The following is a 20,602-nucleotide window of genomic DNA, read 5'->3' on the forward strand; positions in this document are numbered from 1 at the left end:
CCTAATGTGGTAACGACATCATCATCGAGATTTCATATAATGCTTTATGCGCATTATGTTGTACAAGATACACCCTAACGAGTTGTAAGTTATAATGCCAGCTCAGAATGACTGGCTTATAAATCGCATGACATTTTAAAGGACATTTGACTGTATTCGTCAGCATTTCGGGGGTCTACACAAATGGCCCAATATAATTTCTAACAAAGACTAATACTCCTGACTATCTAAGAGAAATTTCAAATAAGACAATTCTTCTAATGTTTGTCAGCGCTGGCCTAGTCCCCTATTGTATTGAAACACCACATACCAGCTTTTCCAACACCGGCTTCTAGAAAGTTTATAATATTTTCAGCTTCAGGGCTGTCAACGACGCCGTCAGAGCTGTGACTATCCTGACCCTAGACGCATGGTGTAGCCACCGTTGCTGACCGAACACGAGTGCCTGTCGGCTACAAACTCGACCAGGAAAGGTTATCAAATCTCTAGCAGTACGGCATTGGACGCAAATGAATGAGAGCCGCGCTCGCCAATGATGATAACTCGAATCATCACTAATGTAAGCATTCGCTCGCTCGTCCAGTAGAACGCTAATCGCTGTCGTTAAGGTCCCCGCCATTTAAGAAGTCTCTCGCTTACGGTCGGCTCCGTTTACCATATTCTCTTTTCAATAGTACGTCTTTTACTAAATCTTGCTCTGACCACTCCGTCACTACATTCAGGAAATTCACCAACGCAAAACGCTTGAAAGCAATAATCTGCCCCCTGCGATATTGTCCGCAATGGATGTGCAAGATGTTGACCACATAGACGTCAAAACGGGAAAACGCCCACCGAGAAGGAGTGGAGATGTGAGAGCGTAAAGGAGGCGATATCAACCCAGCCAGAAAAAACTGGCTTGGCTATATGCTTCTGAACACAACGGCACGTTCCAGATACAAAATGTACTGCACGCGTTATGTCTCGAGAGAGCCCCATGGTTTGGCGGTAAACAAGTCAACGCGCGGCGGAAACGAATATCGCACCCCGTGAAAAAGAGGATATCTCTGTGTGACGTCCGGCAGGTCGCATGTATGGACCAGCATTGGGAGAAATCTGAAAGCGGGTTCGCTACGCCCTATGTGTAACCGGAACTGAATGAACTGAGTCATGAACTTAACCCGAGTTAATTTAAAAAGGCTTTTAACAAATAAGTGTAATACAAAGATTGAGATATATCTTAGGCGTTTTTCAGCTCGGCTCGTCCACTCGCATAGGGTATTTCTATAATAAAAGGGTATAATCTATAGTAGAATACATGGGGCAACCCAAAAGAGATAGGACGAATGAGCTTATATCGCTATGAAATTAATCTCATCATGAAGATGCAAACATAGTGCATTTTTTTTAACGAGCATTTTTGGTAGGTAAGTTCTTCGTGCATTTTTATCGTCCATAAAAGTACTGCATTACAAGATCAACTAAATAAACTAGCTGGATACGTACGTTTCATTTACTCATACAGTAGGTGATATTATTCATAAGAACACCGGTCAAATATAAATGATTTTACTTAGCTCCCCTAGGTGGATAGTTTGCATTTTAAGAACATCTAGCTCTTTCAAGCTTGGTGGTAGAGACTCCCGCTACTCCAGCTGACGTTAGCAGTAAGCAAAGGACAACTTTGTATTAGCATGGCTTTTCACCAGCAGACACAGAGGATGCAATGACCCTTTGCTGAAGCAGGTCTATATACTTCTTTTGTGAACCTAACAGAACGCTATATGAAGTCACTGTGCACCTGATTAGTGGAAATGCCCAGGACAAATTGAACGGTTGCTGATTGTTTATTGGTTTCTGTGCCATAGCAGAAAGTTCTAACGTAGCCTGTCCTTTAACGAAGAGACAAAAGCATAGACAGCCAATGCGTGCTTAATTCCTTGTCTAACGATCTTGGACCTATTGCTTTACCGTCCTTTGGACCACTATTCCGGCACCTCTTAGCGATACCCTTAGCATACATTTTGTGATTTGTGGCAGTAATATAGCAATAACGATGCTATACAGGTGATTAGAATATACAAAATTGTTTTCTACCGCACGTTCTGCAATAGCTAGAAGTACTGAATAAATACAATATATATATTAGAACAGAGTCATTATTTGGCTTAGTGGAACTATTGCAAGTAACATTTTCCGGAGAAAAACTTACCTATCTATTGAATAGTCCGCCCGCATTTCGTATCCGCCTTGTGATGAATAGATGTCCTTATTTCTTCTGTGGTTTGAGTAGGGATTTCGATGAGTTTTAGCCTATGGCCACCATCCGCATTGGCGTGCAATTGGAGGTGCTCATAATTGCCGTAGGTGAGAAGGCCAGCGGCAGCGCCTATTCTTGATATCTACCGCTTCCTCCTAGTTTCCTCTTGAGCAGGTTTTGTTGGGGTGAACTTTTTTAACTTTTGTCTCTGTTAGTCAAATATCATATTATTCGACTGGCTGCAGGCCGAGGAGGCGGCTACTACAAGATACTAGGAATATGTAGGGCCGACTGAATCGCCTCTGGGAGCATGACTGACGGTAGCGAGTAAGTCGACCTTTAGGCGAACAGAACCTAGCTTCAAAAGGTTGGCCCGGGCTTGTGCCTTACCCTCTAGGGAATGTTGTCACTGATATTTAGGGAAACGATGTTTAGGCGTCAAGGTCCAAGGCTAAAAAGGCAGGTAAAGCGTGGACCTGCAGAGGAACCGCCGATGATCGAAGGCAAAAGATATGCAGCTTGTCGAAAGAGGAAAGATTTTCTGCTTTTCAAAAGGATTAAGACGGTCACTATTATGCTATTAAGGGAGCCGTGGTGGCATTAGTGTACTTGGCTACTGGTTTCAAACACTCGTGCTCAGAAATTTTCACCAGCTATACTCCAAAGACAGCAGCAGCCATGATCTGCCCTGGCGACGAAGGCTTGCATGAGACTACCACCCGAGCATTCTCTGAGGCTAACCTGGCTGAGTTGGCCTGGAAAGAACCTGAAGGTTTGAACCGTTTTGTATTGCTCAAGTACCTTTTCTCCTCTTCGTTCGCTGACATGTTGAAGCGACTTTGTAACTTTAGCTTTACGGTGACAAACACAGCCACCATTTTCACTATCGCTTAGCCACACAATTACGAGCGATTGCCATACGCTGAGTCAAACCAATCGGCCCGGTGTAGCCGCCTATTCTGCGTTAGCAGTTGTTAGCGGATACCGAGTAAATCTAGGATAAGTGGGCAAACAAAAAAACAAAAAAAGCTATGAGTGCAGAGCCTGTCATGGAATATCAGGGATAAAAGAAAGTGTTTAGGTTAGGTGATTACAGAACACTGGAAACCACTAGTGTTCTGGCGGGGAAGAGACACGCGGTCCCAAAACCCCAAAGCGTGCGTAGGGGGTAGAATAATGAGCAAAAGAGAGCCACATTTTTAGAAGCAGTTTCATTTTCGTACTGGAACTGACCGTTCAAAAGGCAACGAGGAAGCCTTGAAACACACAAGATCCACCATTTTTGTACAACGGTCTTTGTAGACACTACGACTGAAAAGTAGATCACGCGTCTGCCAGACTAAAATCATTACCGGATATCATCGTTTTCCCTATCTCTTCTATCTTTCACAACATGGGGTCTTCTACGCTTCGGACTTACATTGCCTATCCAGAAAGGTCGTCTTTGAAAGCGGCAATAGATTTAAACAGTTGAAAAATTGAAAAAATGTAAATTACCTAACGCCGTCTTTTTTTAATAAAAATACGATGCAGTATCAGAAATGTGGTGAACGCGGTTATGTATTATACATACATCGAATGTTACAAAGACAATGGCAGTGAACGAGTCTGTTCAAGGGCACATCAATACGCTGAACTCCTGATCGGTTTTATAGATACGAAGAATCTGTTGGTCTTGTTTGCCAGCTGATTTTGAGGTTTGCACTCGTTATTGTTACTACTATTATACGGCACAAGTTTTGCCGGACTATTTACCCTGACTTTTTAATGATCTCATCTCATAGCGCGTAGCACACTTGTTTGATGCTCTCAAAATGAAAAAAAATTAAATTTTTAAATTCAAAGTTAGTTGATTTCCGTATTTAATTCCTAAATGTGTATAACCTAACTACGCGGTAGCATTTCCATAGGCAATGCCAATTTGAAACTGGCTATAGCTCGAAGCGTTTGTCCCATAATGATTTTAAGGACAATTTTCTCATGGAAGATCCTTTGACACAATAGCTGACAACTGCAGTAAGATAGATAGCCATTGTTTACTGCTAGAAACGCGTATGATCGACGTAGAAAAAGATATCTACCTAAAGGAAATACACAGCGGAATGGGCTTTGCCCTAAAGCGCTGCTGTTTACAATGAGCATTTCATAGCACATAAAAGACCGCATCTAAGGGCTCGAGCAATCGTCATTAAAATATAACCAGGTTAGATAGGTTTGCTTGCAAGCGAATTAATGCCTTTCAAGTACAGATAATGCCTCCGAAAATCTCAATCAAAACACAAACAAGTTGCTGCAAGTAAGTTGAACAATTAAGAACATTGATAAAATTAGGATTTCCCAGCTATAGCGTGTATTGTGTCCCATTTTCTACTTAACAAAGTTTGGGTTTAGGTATAGCAGTTTCGTCTGCTGTAGATTTTTCGAAATGCGGGGCCGTCGAAAAAGTAATAACCGCTTTTTCCAGCCTGATGGCCATCAAGTCATATACTTCCGGCAATATGAGTCGCATCAGGCTAGTGTTGATGGCATTTGAAAGCTGAGATACGCTAAAACTGTCGGAATGATTTTATTCAGTAGAGTATGTAGAGCGCATTCGATTCGCGATCTTCGATTCGCGAATTATATACAAATTTATTCCGAGAATGCTGCCCAGGCTTGTAAAAAAGGGCATCGTCAGAAGAAATGACCCAAAAAAACATTGTTTCACTTTCGCTCTGGGAATTTCGACGTAAAAGATACACCTCATAGTAGTCGACCAATTACGGAACGAGTTGATGAAATTATTGCGAAGCAAGACCGATAGACAACTAGCCATGATATTGCCGATGAACGAAGTACCTACCTCTAAACAGTTTTAAACTATTTGAAGAAGGCTGGCAACAAAAAAAAAAAGCTCGATGTTCAGGCGCCACATATATTGAAGTATATCTGCAAAACCCTACGCAAACGCAACGAAATTAGGCCATTTCGCAAGCAATAGATAAGGGGCAATGAAACGAGAATGCAACTAATGAGCTCGAACTAATGCCAAAAAAAAAACAGGCAATGCCACGTGTTTGCTAGGGTTGGAGAAGAATCATGCATTATGAATTGTTGCCGTTTAGCAAAATAATTAAATTAGATATTTACAAGCTATAATTAATAAAGCAGTAAACAGCTTCTTCCACTATGACAGTACCAGATTATATACAGCTACGGCTATTAGACAAAAACTGAAAAAATCTCGATGCGAGGTCTTAATAGATTAACTGTGTAGCTCGAACCTGACTCCATTAGATTATCGTCTATCTCGGTCTCTGCAAAATTCTCCTAGTTGTATTCATTCAGTTTCGATGAAGAGATGCAAAAATCATCATTTTTCGCCCCCTAACTTCATAGGCTATGAAAGCTTAGTGGAATTATGATGTTACCAGGAAAATGGTATGGTAATATTATTATAAAATATGTTCTGCAATTTTGGCTTAAAAACCTTTAATGCTTTTTCAATAATCCCATAACACATATATATATATAGGATCAGGTTTATTATTAATCAAAACACCTTCCCTATGAGCAGAAGACATGCGTGTACATTAACAGTACCTTAAAAATGACCGTTACAACGGCGCTAGGGTTAGCTAGATTGTGAAAGTTTTTTTTTTTTCTATTTTTATTTCATAGCGATAGAAGTTAGTGCATTTATTTATGCACGACCAGAATACTCGGAGTTATATCCTTTTATGGGAACCGAATGTAAGCCTCACATACCTATTCGCATGCAAGTGAAGCTATACTTTATTGGAGTAGGGTACGGTAATACTGACTAAGCTGCGGTCTCCTTTTTTAGTGCTTCTGAGTCCTAGGAGCGTTTCAAAACGTTACTTCGGATTCCTCAAAAGGAAGAAGGAAAAGGGTAATCTCCTTCCTCTCCTCGCGCGTCTTGCACATCCTGATGCTTCTATAAACGTCGTTTTTCAAGTTTTTCTTTCTTGTGCATAACAGTCCCAAGCAAAACCATTTCTTTATTTTACATCTGTGTAGATTCAAACGAAGTATCGATAATGTTCTTAACCTTGTAATATTTCTCCGCGCCTTTTTCGGAAAGCTTAGCATATAAATACAGTGGGGTGCACTCCGTGCGATTAGGGTTGTTGAAGGTCAGGGCAAGCCCAGCACACCCAACCACTGAAACGAAGTAAAAAAAAAAACCATGAATAATTACAGCTTATCGCCCAAACACTTCATATGAGTTCCAGCGAATTCAATTTTTTGACAGGCTTTTGTAGCAATATTAAATGGCAGTTTCAAAGTCTATACAGGAGAGAAGAACGCTGAAAGCGATTTATGGAAAATCATTTTAGATGCACAGCGAATACATATTTGGGACACATGAAGCAGAAGGTAACTAACAGCTAGTCGGAAAATATTTCTTGGGTTAGCAAGTTCGTGTTATAGATGATGCTCCTACGGATCTTATCCGATCGCTTCGGATCTTCATGGATTGCCATTGCGAAAGGGTGACGGAAAAATGGTCGTTGCAAAAGCGTATCAGTCACACGAGATGCTTGAGCGGCAAATCAATGAACCCCTAACAATGAATGATGACTAAATTCGTAATAGTGCTTAACGTAATCATGTAACTATCCTCTAGGAGCTATTCTCTTGGCTTAATAGGTAGAGTGTACTCAACCAGTAAAAAGGCTGAAAGAACCGTAACATATGTAACACATCAGAGGTTCACGATTGTAAGTTATTGAAGAAAGGTTACTAAAATTGTAAGACAGAATTGCAAAATGTCACAAATTGAATTCAATTGGTCAAAATCTGACATGAACTTTCATTGGAGTAGTCAAAATTTTCGATGCCATATGGCTCACCAGCAGAAGCTCTGATCGTGTTGTCCTTAGTAGACCTAACAGGTAACGCATGCAGTGCCTATTGAAGTGAGTTTCGTGTAAAATATCATTACGATTATCTTACATTCGCTAGTTATATTCATCCCATTTCGCCACAGAGGAAATTAGTGTTCAAGGATCTCGTTTATCAAGAGCATGTAAAAAGAAAAAAAAAAAAGGAGCATCGGAAGTTGTTTTTTTTTTACAGCCAAAACGTAAATAGATATATTTATGTTTTTTTAGGAGCAGGTGAAATCTCTCCAGTATCTCACTGGCTTCCGATTATAGTATTGTACAATTCACAGGATGCGTTTATATACGCTTAGGGAATCCAAACTGTCTGTGGCACGGTGTCAACGAAAACCAAAAATCTCTTTGCACCTAATACGTATCTAGTAGATGAGATAGATCCCACAAAAGAAAAGCATAGTCAATAGTCTAGTCGATGCTATAAAAGGTAAGAATACTCGTCGCTTTCATGTGTTTAAAATATCGAAACTCGCATTTTGTCAAATGTATACATGCATACATGTACCTGCCATCTTTCTTTTTTCGACACACGTCATATTTGCATCTAAATGTAGTTGTTAAGCTGGCAAGCGACAGACGAGGCAGCCTTTTTTCCCGTTGCAATGCATTCTCTGATCGGTTCAACCTTGAGAGCCAACGCGTTGAATCATATGAAAGGCAGCACATAGTCACTGGTTTGTAAACAAGGAATACTCCGTAGTGTTGATGCTGTTGCACGACTCTACAAAGCCCCACACCCATTGCACCCATGTACTGACCGTACGCTCACGTTCCTTGCATGAAAGTCACGTCAGGCTAGGGCGCAAACAATTCACGTCAGGCATGCGACTTAATGGATCGAATAAAACTAACCCCAAAAGCATTAAAGCTATCAGTGGGAGCACCAAAGACACTAACAGCGGCATCTGTATAACGGACATCAGAAGAAGCGAAAGAAAGTTAGTTCGAGGGGGATTTATACATTTTGTACATTGGTATGGATATGACAGGTGCAGGCTGCATCCCATCCAGAGCATACAACAGACTAAACAAGTCACTTTGTCGTTGACAGGGTCGTGCTCCGCGTGCAGATGTAGTGTGGACATACATACTATAAACGATGAGCATTACGCCACGTAGAAACCTCATCTAAATCGCGTCACCGAGTCGGTAGTCCAACTTCACTACGTACTATTGAGTTAAAACGTTCGGTAATCAAAGGTAATAATGATAATAATAGCAGCTAATGTTACATAAATATTTTGTTTAAGTATAATTTAGTCACATTCAACGCCCTAACTTGGCTGATATGTGTCCATCTGATGTTGTTTTCGTTGAAAATGATACCGTTATTACGCTAGGCACGAATCTGTTATTACATTTTGTTTTCAAGCCAGTTTCTCTCGACTTGTGAACGGAATCTCCGACCATCGATTGTGTCTCAAGCAGGTTCTGTCCCTTCTTACTAGATGAAGGATGAATTTCTTGAGGTGGAGAAATAAAGTCGGTGGTACCTCTAGAAGATATAGAAAAAAAAACAAAATCAATTTATAAACACGGCTTTTAAATTAAATGCGCATTATGTTATTAGAGGGCAGAGTTATACGTTGAAAATTGATATATGTTAAAGCTTACGGCTATTTATAAATTACTTCTGCTGTTTCTTTGAAAAATTATTACTGCGATATAACAAAACGGTTACTTAATTTTTGGCCAGTATAAGTGTCCTTTTACGTTCTACGTCGTTGCGCTATCTTAACGTTCATAGCTATATCGTTATCCAAAAGGAAAGATTCAATTATTGCCTCCTCATTAGGTAGGCCCCAGACAAGAAAATAGCTTCCACGGTCAGCATCCTTGGGGTTGGTTGTTACCTCACTACCGTTACTTCCTGACAAGCCAGAATAACTACGCTCACTGTGGCTGCAGCTATGGTGAACGTCACCTCCAGAACCATTTCAGTACCACTGGGTACACGTCTGCCGTAGATTCAACTAACGATGCTGACCATCTGAAAATCGCCAATTGACATAACAATCTTCTGAAGAGCGAAGCAGCCTTCTACTCCAGTTTTACTTCAGGGCGGCGGCGGCGGCGGCGGCAGCAGCAGCAAGGGCGTATCAGCATAGTTGTGACAAAGCTGCTATATAGTCACCGAGACGGAAGATCATGACAGTATCATAGGGATAGACTAGCCTCACTGTCGCTAGAAGCAACAGTCTGTTCGCTAATACTCTGCGCTTTCAGCTTAAGGCCAGCGTTGCTGACTAGGCCGAAGGGAGAGCGAGAGAGGGAGAGAGAAAAGTAGTGCCTTCGCTTATTTATACTATCGTTATTATTTAGAGAACAACTGTTATAACATACGCATGTAATTTTATCTAGAATGCTGGTGGAGTCCAATTAAATAGAAGCAACAATACCCAAATATAGTCAGATACATAAATATTTTAACCGGTTTCTCGCTCATCCTCTAAGTAATCATTTAGTTTCGGATGCATCTCATAAGCATCACGTTATGGCAATACGTTGTGCAAACATGTGCACAAGGTAACTTTAATTTAGCCAAGTTTAACTATAACTTTAACCAAGACACGTGTATATATATTCAACTTAGATTTGGCACGTCCGTTGAGGGATGAGCTTATCCAAAATACGTACTCAGTTCTAAGGATATTGTTGATAACGTGCGGACTGAAATTAAAAAAAAAGCTTATTATTGTACGTAAGCGCGCGCTTGCAGCGTTTTAAATTGAACATAAAAAATATATTTACTAGCCTTCTCAAACATTGCTTTATTGTCAAAAAAAAAAACGTGTCAAATAAAGGAAATTTAGATTTTGAACTTTGCCATAATCTAAATAGATAATGCAGTCGAAAATAATTTAACCTGGTCGAAGTTAGAAACACTTCCAAGTATCAACATTACTAACCTATTAAAGATGTGTTTTATTAAAACAATAGAAGACTTGGATCATGTTCAAACTGAGTACCACTTAGCTTAATAAATGAACTCGTTAAATGGCACAACTAAGTTTACATTCTATATTTAATATATATATATATATGTTACGTAGTATAATTATCTATTATGTAGCAATTTTCATCTTTTTCAATTAGAGGCTCAAGCATTTAAGCCGACAATCCAGTTATTAATCCAACAACAAGCAATTTACAATTGGAAACATGCCCTTCGTTCGTGCAGCTCGGTATTTTATTAATCAAGTAAATTTCAAATCGAACCCAGTGTTTTTAAATCTGAAAAAAAACAAAAATAGAAACGTTTAATATACGAATGTAACATCTAGGATCGAAATGCCCACATTACGAAATGATCCAGTGTAATTATTTATTACAGCAAACGAAAAAAGAAATGATCTCGATTTAACTTCAAGATTTTACGCAAGTTACGATGTTTTAGTAAATGAGTATGTGTAAGGAACACTGGCTATCCTGCACATTATCTTACTGCAGATGTAGCTGGTTGTTTGCTTGTCTTCAATACAACGCTGATGCAGTGAAGATTGATCAGTTAGAATTGAGTTCGATTTAGACGGCCGACAGATAAATACGCGGATAGTTTTGTATCTGTTAGAAATATTTATGAGTACAACTATATACATAGCATTTAAAATAAGTTTGTACTTAAATAGCTACATCTCGCGTGATCGCGCAGCATTTGAACACATTGTCTTTCAACATGATTTCCACGCGAGTTATTAGTGGGACCACCCATAAGGAGGCAAAATCTTGCAACATTATGCTTTATCACATATATGGACTTGTTAGATTGCGCCAGATAGCCTCTCGCTTGAAAACAGCGTGAAAATTTCATGATTACATTTTATAAAATATTAAAAAAAAATTAATTTTTATTACAGATTTACGCCAAGACCTTAGAGCGGATTCGCTCTGGCCTAAGTGACCAAGCCTAATTTGTTTAACTTAGGACCAGTTGGTACAAAAACTAACGTTACATTTATCATTTAATCCTTGGACAGACTCAGCCGAATTTCGGGTAAAGCCATGCGCAACTCCTTGTTAGTTTTTTCATAAACAAAAAATAAAGGACCTTTTGCGCTTGGCTGGAAAACGATTGATTTTGTACACTTGTTAGATGAATGGCTCTTGAAAACACTAAGCCGGCCCTAGTTTCAGCGTATGGTACGATAAGTTAAATAACAGTTTCTTGAAAATGTTGTCCTACTCATGTGGTTTCTCTCTGACCTGCTTGGCGTCAGTTGTTACACCGTTCGAAAGCTTTGTTTAGATGTATACCATAAAAAAAAGCATCTACTAATTTTTTAGAACAGAACGTATGCCTCATATGGAGGACCCGTAGGGTACATACTTGCAGCTGTACAATCGGTATGATTGTTTCACTCTTCACGAAGTCGTATAATACGTTTATAAAGGAAGTTAGGGACATATAATCAGATCACAGTAGCTTATTTACTTAGCGTACTACTGCTGCTGCTGCTGCTACAACTATTTCCACCTATGCCGACCCTCATGTTTGTTACAGAAAAGCTTTTTACTGAATCCCACAACTCATGACTATCAAATTATGGAAGCGAGGTCGATGTAAAATTACGACGATCGGATCTAAGCACATGATCGGGTCATAAATTGCACAAAACAGTGGGCACAACGTAGACTGCTTTCTTAGGCTATCACAAGCTACAAAGTTCGAGCTGAGAGACATCCAAAGGATTTCAGTCGCAGCTCAGTGCCCCTAGGCGACAACTGCCCTCACTAACCTTGTTGAGATCTCCTCGGGCTGTTTCTAAATTAGTTATACGGGCCATGACTGGGGACCCGGCCTTCGCTCGACTCATCTCGATGTTCAACACAATCAACGATCGAAAACGCGATGGGGCTGACAACCTTTTAAAAAGACTTATTCTCTATGGGTATTTTCTTTGCAATAGCAGAGAGAGAACCTAGCTGCGCGCATTGCTAGAGTTTCTTACAAGCTACTGTTTAGTAGCTTTATGTAATATATCCCTGAAGCCTAGATGAACGAGAAAAATAACAGTACAATACGAAAAGAAATGTACCAATAAAAAAGAAAATGCAGACAAACGACAATTATATTAGCAACATTGGCCAAGACTAGGATTGCCCCCAGATGCTTCCCCCGTAGATCTATGTGAGACACGCATAGCTCATATCAAGCAGCGTCTCATCAAGGAGGATTTTTTTCATTTTATTCTATGTTCGCTGGATAACTTTGTCATGTTTTGATAGTGAGGTGACTAAATAACAGGGGCAACGGGATAAAATTTAATGGCAGTGTTCCACTTTGGACCTGCTTATTATTTGGCAGAAAAATGGCTCTGCGTTAGCATGTACATTGTAATAGTAGTGAACGTACTATGTAAAAAAAAAAAAAAAAAACAGACTTATATAGATAATAGAAAAGAGGAAACACTTACATTTTATTGTAAGCTTAACTAGTAATGGAAACGTAATTGATTTGTTGCCAACGAATAGAGCTCACTTGGTTTGTTACCATTTCATTCTCTACATTTCACGGGGTATGTACAAGCTCTAAACAACTCCCTATAGTTGTTCTAGTGGTACAGAACGTAAACTTTATGCCCTGTTTCACTTTCATATAGCGCGTTGCATATGTTGATATGGTACATTGAGTGCATTGGGTGCTATTATGACACAATAGTTGTGTACCTTCTCGATGGGAGTTGTATGGCCTAAGTTGGCCCATTCAGTTCGACAGAAGAACTACAATACGGAAAAGCAGTTAATGAACATGTCCTTTAAGTGAACAAACAGTTTAATTAATCCTGAGAAGATCCGATGAAACAGGTTAAATAGAAAGGTTTTTTTCAATGCTTAAAGTACCAACCGCGATAGAAGCAACGTATTTATAGTATGGATTATTGCTTCTACTTATTTCGCACTTATTAATATAATAATAATAATAATTAGCTAACACATTATATTACACGTCTCAAGCCTTCGGGACATGCATAAAATGGAAGCAAGCAACAACGATGACACTGATTTTTCATCCTTATACAACAATCCCAAGTTATTTCTCCCAGTTTATTTATTATATTTATCCCAAGTTTCATTCTCAAGTTATGGTTGCAACTTTTAGGCGAACGAGTAAATTGTAATGCTTCAGTTTCGGGCTACGGCGATAGACCAGAAGAACACCACGAAAGGTTTAGTGCAACGAGTAGATGATTATTTCCAAAAGTTCACCTTGTAACTAGAACCACTTTAGCATCGTTCGTTTATGCCCCTTTTTATCGTATTGTCAATAATGAACTATTGTATGTATAGGTGGCATCAGCTGTAACTTTTCACGAGGCAATCTTTCCAGTTTCATTTTCTCCGAGATCTCGTTAAAGCAAGGAAATCGTTTCTGTGATCTCATCGCTAGTGCTCATAGCCTTCGTGGTACCATATCTATATCGTTGATATCCCATCTGAATGTTCTGTAGTTTGGGTGCTGTAGCTACCGCATGAGTGGTTGCGTAAGTCGTATTCCGCTGCTTTTGCATACTGCCCGCGCAGCTCTCTTATCATCTCGAGCGATCAAACGTCCCGTAAAGACATATCCCTTGAGAATGGTAGCTGGTCGGGGCTCATTTAGTATTTAGCCCTGTAAGCTCTAGTGCGTAACACCTCTCCGTAACGCAATGGTATGGGTAGTGCTTGAATGGCGGCGGCAGCAGCAAGACGAACCATACGAAAGGGCAGGTGCAGGCTGGAACGGGTGAGGAAGCCAGATACCTCACTAACGCAGCGTAACGAATACAACATCGGTCACTAATGTATTCTTTTTACGAACAGAACTCAACGTCTCCGACGTTACCCGTCAAGCGGTTGAACGGTCAGTGGATACTGCCTATGACGGTGCATGGTTTACGCATGGAATCCTAGCTGCCAAAGATACAGTAGGTCGATGCTACGGAATAGTCTTTTCTTGTTTGCAGAACAAATGCAAATACCTGTACACCTCCGAGATCGTAGATAAATTTATTGTAGCTTTGACTTCCATGCAAAGCTAATTGTGCCTTTCGATTGGCGCCTTTCAGCGAGAGAGTTGTGGTTTTTTTTTTAATTTACAAGATCATTTTTGCATTGATTTCTAGTCTAGTCCTTTGGGGCATATCAAACGGGTCTTTTAGATCTGTGAACGTGAATGCTCTCAGCTCTATATGTAGACAGGTGTATTTTTAGATACGTAGATAGTGTGCGCCCTGATGTCCATTACATGAGCAGCTAATAACACACTTGGGTGCTTTGTACTCGTTGCTTGTTTATCTATATAGTGATCGTCACTCAAATTTTGGCTAGCTTTTTTTATATTCTTCGTCTGTTAAGAGCGTCCGAAGTAAAATTCGAAGATAGGCTAAACTGTATAATGTGATGAGACTTCTGAAATAAAGACGTTGCTGAGGTGGCCTTCCCACAGTGCACTCGTACCCACTATTACGGAACGGCTCCATTATGATGAATAGACCACTATAGATGTTACTACAATGAAGAGATTGTTTAATTTGTCATGATTCGATGTAATAGCGCATCCATACGTGCCACATCTTTCACAGTATTCTCAGTCTAATCGGTTCTCGTACGTACTATCTAGAGATCCTACTTATACGAATCGAACCGTACGTAATAGTCGTATAATACGTTGCAAACATTGGTATGCCCAGTTGACAATGATGACGAAACTGTGCTGCCGTCAGTCATAGCAATAACTAAACAAGTTGAGATGAGAATAGACGGAAATACGTGTTGAATGAATGCGTCGGCAGATTTCTCAGCGCTAATACAAGGCTTTTATAATAATTTGTTCGCCAACCTAGGAAAGGCATCTAATTCAGATGAGCAGAATACACCCTCCAGGACCTGAGCAGACGCATCCCTTTTTGCTTAACAAATTTCAAGCTGATTACCCCGAAAGACCGGCATGTTGCATGACGTAATTCTTAAACAATGGTCATATAGTAGTTGGACGGGGTAGCCCGGCTGATTTCGTAGAAACATTGGTGGTTGTTCTTTGTAGCAGGCATGAGTTCATCTGTTATAATTAATATCGAAAAAAAAAACTACTTCTTTGTAGAGTGTAAAAGAAGAAACTTATCATGGTGGATAAAAATAAGTGCGTTGTTTTAACGACAGCTATAATGCTAAAAATTTCCTCCTTTATCCGAAATCGGCGATCTACGGTAATTGTCTGTTCTCGTACTGCGTCTGAGGCATCCGGGGAAGATTCCAATTAACTAATCTGTCCTAGGTTTAAAGGGCTCAAAATAGCCTACAAATCGAACTTTGATACATCTAAGTTTGCGCAAGGTCCAGCTAATTATTTTAAGATTCATTACGCCTTTTTGAACTTTTTCGCCACATTGAGCCTTTGTATATTTAACGTCGCTTAGTTTACTATGAGCCTAAAATAGCTCGTGAGTGGTTTAGGTCCCGAATCAAAGCTGTAATAGAACAAGTGATGACTATCAGGCATAGCACTTCTAGCATACGAAAGAAAGTATCTTTAAATAGCTATTTTTGTTTAGATACCGTTTTTCACAAGCGAAGTCCACGTATAGATGGATCACCGTGCATACGATATATACGGGCCACCAACAAAGTATTTAGTGCTAGGTATTCTTGTTCCGATTGCTATATCGGAACGATTCGGGCGACACTTTGAATAAATCCTATTTATCCCGATATCGATGTGACGTAATGATAACTGACGGCGCTAGGGGAGCAAATCGTCGCAGCCCAGATACTAGCTAATTCAGGAATGGACAAGAAAATTGGCCAGTATTTAAGGATTTGCGTTGTGGTGGAACATTTAGCGGAATATAAAGCTGTAGCTGCCAAATATACTATTTGTTGGGCATTTAGACCAGCGCAGTAGATTGGGACATTAGAGACAGCCGCCACTGTCTCTAATGTCCCAATAGAGCTAGTTTCGTGAATAAAACTTTGCTTAAACCCAGTCACGGAATTCTGTCAGCTCCAGTTCAATACTGGCTTGAAACTATTGCGGCAACATGGAAACGTAGAAAATACAAAGTTTATGTATTCCCGGAAAATGACACCTTGCGTGGGAGAAGATGATGTACAGGTCAGATGGCGCGTTTGCTCAAAAGGAAGATTTGTCCATTTAACGCATTGGAAGAAAACGTTGTGAAATAGTGAAAATGTGACGACTTGATTTATCTACTATAGTGTCACAGCTCACTTCACGGCCCTTTGCACGCGGTTACTGAATGTACCGGCATATATCCCAAGCCGAAGCGACGACAGGGTTAGCCAGCGCCTAGGATAGGGCAAACTCCTATGTCCGATATAGCATGCAGAGGCGTTTCCCAAGTAACCGCCCCAATATTAGGGGCACCCAGATTCGATGTCACGAAACCAAAGATCCGTTTCTGATGCAAGGTCCCTGATGGTACCGGTCGTTGGGTGGGGTAGGTCTTAAGGCTATTGGTGTCAGGATGATGCAACAGCAAACCATTGTCTAAACGAAATCATACTGTACCTTGATATTAGTGCAGGTGTGCCCACGTAAGTACTCGGCAATGGGCTCCCGTATCAAACTGAAAGTAATAATAAGCTTCTGCAAGCCGCGCAAGTTCAAAATACCAAACGAAGAGCTCCAATTAAATAGGCGAATGGATGCATGCAAAGGATGCACTTTTTAATGTATGCATTAAAAAGTGTAACCTTGGCAACCATGGAAAAGATTTGCTCTGAGCAAAACCAGAGGCAAACATTCAAGAAAGGAACCAATCCAGAGCGGGGATGGCTCTATACCGAATGTTACGGCGCGTACCAGTAATATATTTATAATCCTAGGTATTGCCGTACTCATTGCTTAATTAGAACGGGGGTCGTTGAAATAAATCGCGTTTTTGCCGGTACATCAATACAAAATAATTTATGTTTAATATACACATATTTATGACAGACATACGTGTTTGAAATCTATTTTCAAACCATTAAGATTTTTATGAGGGAATACATACTGGTTATCGAGCAATCATTTGATTTACTGACCATACATCTATACAACTACAACTATAGTTACCACACTTATAAAAACTAAGATTGACTCAAATGAAATTAAACTCTGTAAACTTTAAAGTTATTCGATCAGTATCCATGCTTAATGACAGAAAATTTCCGCTAATTAATTAATTAATTATACTGTGATTTAATATCAATGATCACCGCAAAGAATTTTTCTCCTCGCTTGAAAAAGCTAATTCTGTTATAAACGACAGAGGTATTTGAATTAACTGGGACTAACCGGCCTTTTATTTAAACTTTCTGAGAGGTATCACGTAGCATCTGCTGTTTGACTTATTTTTCAAGCTAATCTATTTAAAAAACTTGATCGTGGCTCTGACGAGTAAGTTTCTAGCTGAAAAAAGCTACGGATAACTAGTTCAAGCTCTGCCAACGACATGTTTTACACGATCAGAGAGATTAAAGTAAAGAAACTGTTTAAGTAACCGATGTTTTAACTAAATTAGTAACTAAGTAAGGTACTTCTTATACGCAGTAGGTCAGCTCTACTATAGCGTTAGCGAAAGCACCAGCGATAAAGCCCTGCCCTAAACGGCACAATGACTGACATAGTAAATCTCTGTCTCACTCGTACTTGTACGGTAAGGCATTGGCGATAATCAAGAACTGGAAAAACCTAGCGCCCATTAAAGATTAATTCCGTAGGTCTACGGTCAACCGGATGTGTGAAAAGTCGAAGGTCCCGTAGCGAGATTATAAGGGCACAATTTGCAGTGGCCAGAAGATAGAAGGTTGTCGCGCACAACCATATACGATGCAGGTATTCTGCTCAAAAATGCAACGCGCTGAACAGTACAGCAAGGACGAAGAAAAAGAGCTATTTAAGACAGTGCAAAAAACGATTTGTAGAAATACACTTATCGCATATATCTGTCAACTGTCTGTGTGACGAAATAAACAAATAAAGGCCTGCGAACAACTTTTTAATACGTTTCTTGGAGGTGACCGTTTAAGTATTACAAGTGAAAAATACAGTAACATTTGGTACTGTTGTTGTTACTAAGTTTGTTCTATGGAATTGTACCTTCCGGCTTAAAGATATCCGCTTAACAACGGAGTAAAGAAAAGCATTGTACACCGTTGAGTTATTTACATGAACGATACAGGGGACAGCGAAAATATTAGACAGTGTCTGTGTAGAATCATCATCACCAGTAGAGTCTCTGTGATCGTCGCTTTCCGCATCGTGTCGATACCTAGTTGTTGAAGTTGGCCATGACTGCAGCTATTCCGTTGTGGTATACTTCTGTGTAGAACTAGTGCCGACACTTCGTAACATGGTAGTGTGCCGCCGCCGCCGCCGCTGCAATGCACTCACTCCATCATTCTCAACAAAGTGCAAATTCTGGATGACTTCCTGCCACCACAGTGGACCTGTACCTTAGACAGGCATGAGAGGGCAGCGTTGGCCAATTTTCGGCCTTCTAGGCTAAGCTTTAGTCGGCCTAGTATTGGGCTGGCGTTGGCGTCAACTTACCCCATTTCGCCATGGCGTCGATCGTGATAACATGTTCTATTGCAATAGAGTGAGCAGGAATACAAGTCAAAGTGCGTCAGTGAAAAGGAACCGCAGATAGCGGCAGAACTCAGCGACCAGCCATGGCAACGATATGGGGTCATGGCGGATATCGCATCCGCGCCTAGGCTTCAGGAACAAGGGCATGCAGAACACAGCTTGTAAGTCTGGGGAAATGCTGCTCCCCACAACGATGACGTTAGCTTTTCTACAGAGGCGGTCGAAGAGTACGGGCATTGATATAGAGACGAGTATGTCTACTCGCCTCTAGCAGGGCTCTTAACTGCCAACCATATCAGCTACACAAAGACATACAGAGGTCCAGAGAGAAAGAAAGGAAATACAAGTGAACGCAATCGGGCGAAAAGACCCAAAATTAAAGTGGCCCTATGACAACGCATCCTACTGCAGGAGCGTTAGTACTGGCGCTGCTGTCGACGGCAGTGCCGGCAGCGACATGAGCATTCGTGGTCCTCCCCACAGCATTCACTGATGCTGTAGCTTCTACCGTCAATATGGCCGATCTGTTGTATAGCTGCACGCTTTCGGTCTCCACTACATCAGCCTGCCTAACAAATGAGTGCCCTAAAGAGCGAAGAGGGGGCAAAGCTCAACAATAATGTAAAGCTCTAGTATTGACTATCCCAACTGATCGAACGAATACTATAGAACAGAAGAAGAAGAAGAACACCAAGGGAAGGAACTTACTATACTCTGTCGAAATATTATGTATTTGAGCTCTTTTCTCTGCATATATTCAAATAATAAATTGTTCTTTTGTAATATATGATGTAGACGAATCAGGCTGTGCTTGAATGTAAGCTTTCGTGTTATTGAATCCTATGTGACACGTAGGAATTAAGCAGGCATATATTTTGAAAAAAAAAATAATAAAAGACGTACAGATTAGGGACTACACGCAACAATTAAATTCAATTAATCATTTCTACTAGGTATTTGTTTCCCGACGCTGTGTGTACTGAGAAACCAATACTTAAAATGATTAGCTCTTCTCACGTCTCAATATATTGATTGGTTTCCTGTACTTATAAAGAAAATTTGGGATGTTTGTCGCTTTACTGAAGCTGAGTGCTTCAAGTAGATTGTTCTATTCTTCAGTAGTTGGATAAGTCTCAATATATTATGGCAAGGATGCATGTGAAAACCTTTCGAAGAATGAACATTATCACAATACGGCTGAGAAGTTAAAGACCAGCAATTCATTTTTAATTTTTGCAATTAAAGCAGAACTTGAATTTAATTTAAAACACTTTTAACCTTATATATACGCACGAGTGTCTGCTTAGCGTCTTGAACATGACGGATTGTGCTAGACCAAAAAGCATCTGTTTTTTTGTGTAATTCTTCAGTTGATCTTTAACTATCTCGCTATGTGAACAGTAAACCGTACTATAGTAGATCTCGTAATAAATTTCAAGTATATCCTCATTATATATACCCAGATCTTACGCACATACAAACATCTGCCCGACAACTACGCTTTCGAATTTCACTGATAATCACACAAAATTTTACGGAAGAAGATATTTCATCTCTTGCGAATCGACGAGAGTATCGCCGCAACGTAGCGGTGTGCACGATTCGTCGTACTTTTGGGATTTAAAGAGAGAACAAACGCAAATGGGAACGATTGCTAAATGGCGGTGCTGGTCTTTGCGAACTTCAGGCGTCTAGCTACAAGGTGGAACCGTAGAAAGGGAAAAACATATTAACTAGGTCTTCAAAGCGCGCCATTCGACTTCGCCGAGGTTAAACGAGAGACATAGCAAATTGCTGATGAGGGTTAAACTAAGCATCGCAAGAAGATCAGCGAATTCACGCATTTGTTCATGCCTTTATACTAATTCCGAGATAAACAAAGAG

General features: G+C 40.2%; 2 long non-coding RNA genes across 2 annotated transcripts in view; one reads left to right on the forward strand and one right to left on the reverse strand.

Annotated features, from left to right (window-relative positions):
- The window catches only part of LOC147757556 (uncharacterized), a 38,094-nt gene extending 29,033 nt beyond the window's left edge, over positions 1-9,061 (forward strand). Inside the window, exons 2-3 of the long non-coding RNA XR_015321918.1 lie at positions 8,195-8,343; positions 8,939-9,061. This is a non-coding gene — a long non-coding RNA (uncharacterized LOC147757556). The remainder of the gene's footprint in view (positions 1-8,194; positions 8,344-8,938) is intronic.
- On the reverse strand, positions 5,787-8,945 carry LOC147757557 (uncharacterized). The gene is made up of 3 exons (XR_015321917.1): positions 8,502-8,945; positions 7,649-7,768; positions 5,787-6,403 (listed from the first exon to the last, which is right to left on the reverse strand). It is a non-coding gene; the product is annotated as an uncharacterized LOC147757557 (long non-coding RNA).
- Positions 9,062-20,602: the final 11,541 nt, after the last annotated feature.

Source organism: Varroa destructor, unplaced genomic scaffold (genome assembly GCF_002443255.2).
Source record: "Varroa destructor unplaced genomic scaffold, Vdes_3.0 BEIS01000002.1, whole genome shotgun sequence".
Lineage (NCBI taxonomy): Eukaryota > Metazoa > Arthropoda > Arachnida > Mesostigmata > Varroidae > Varroa > Varroa destructor.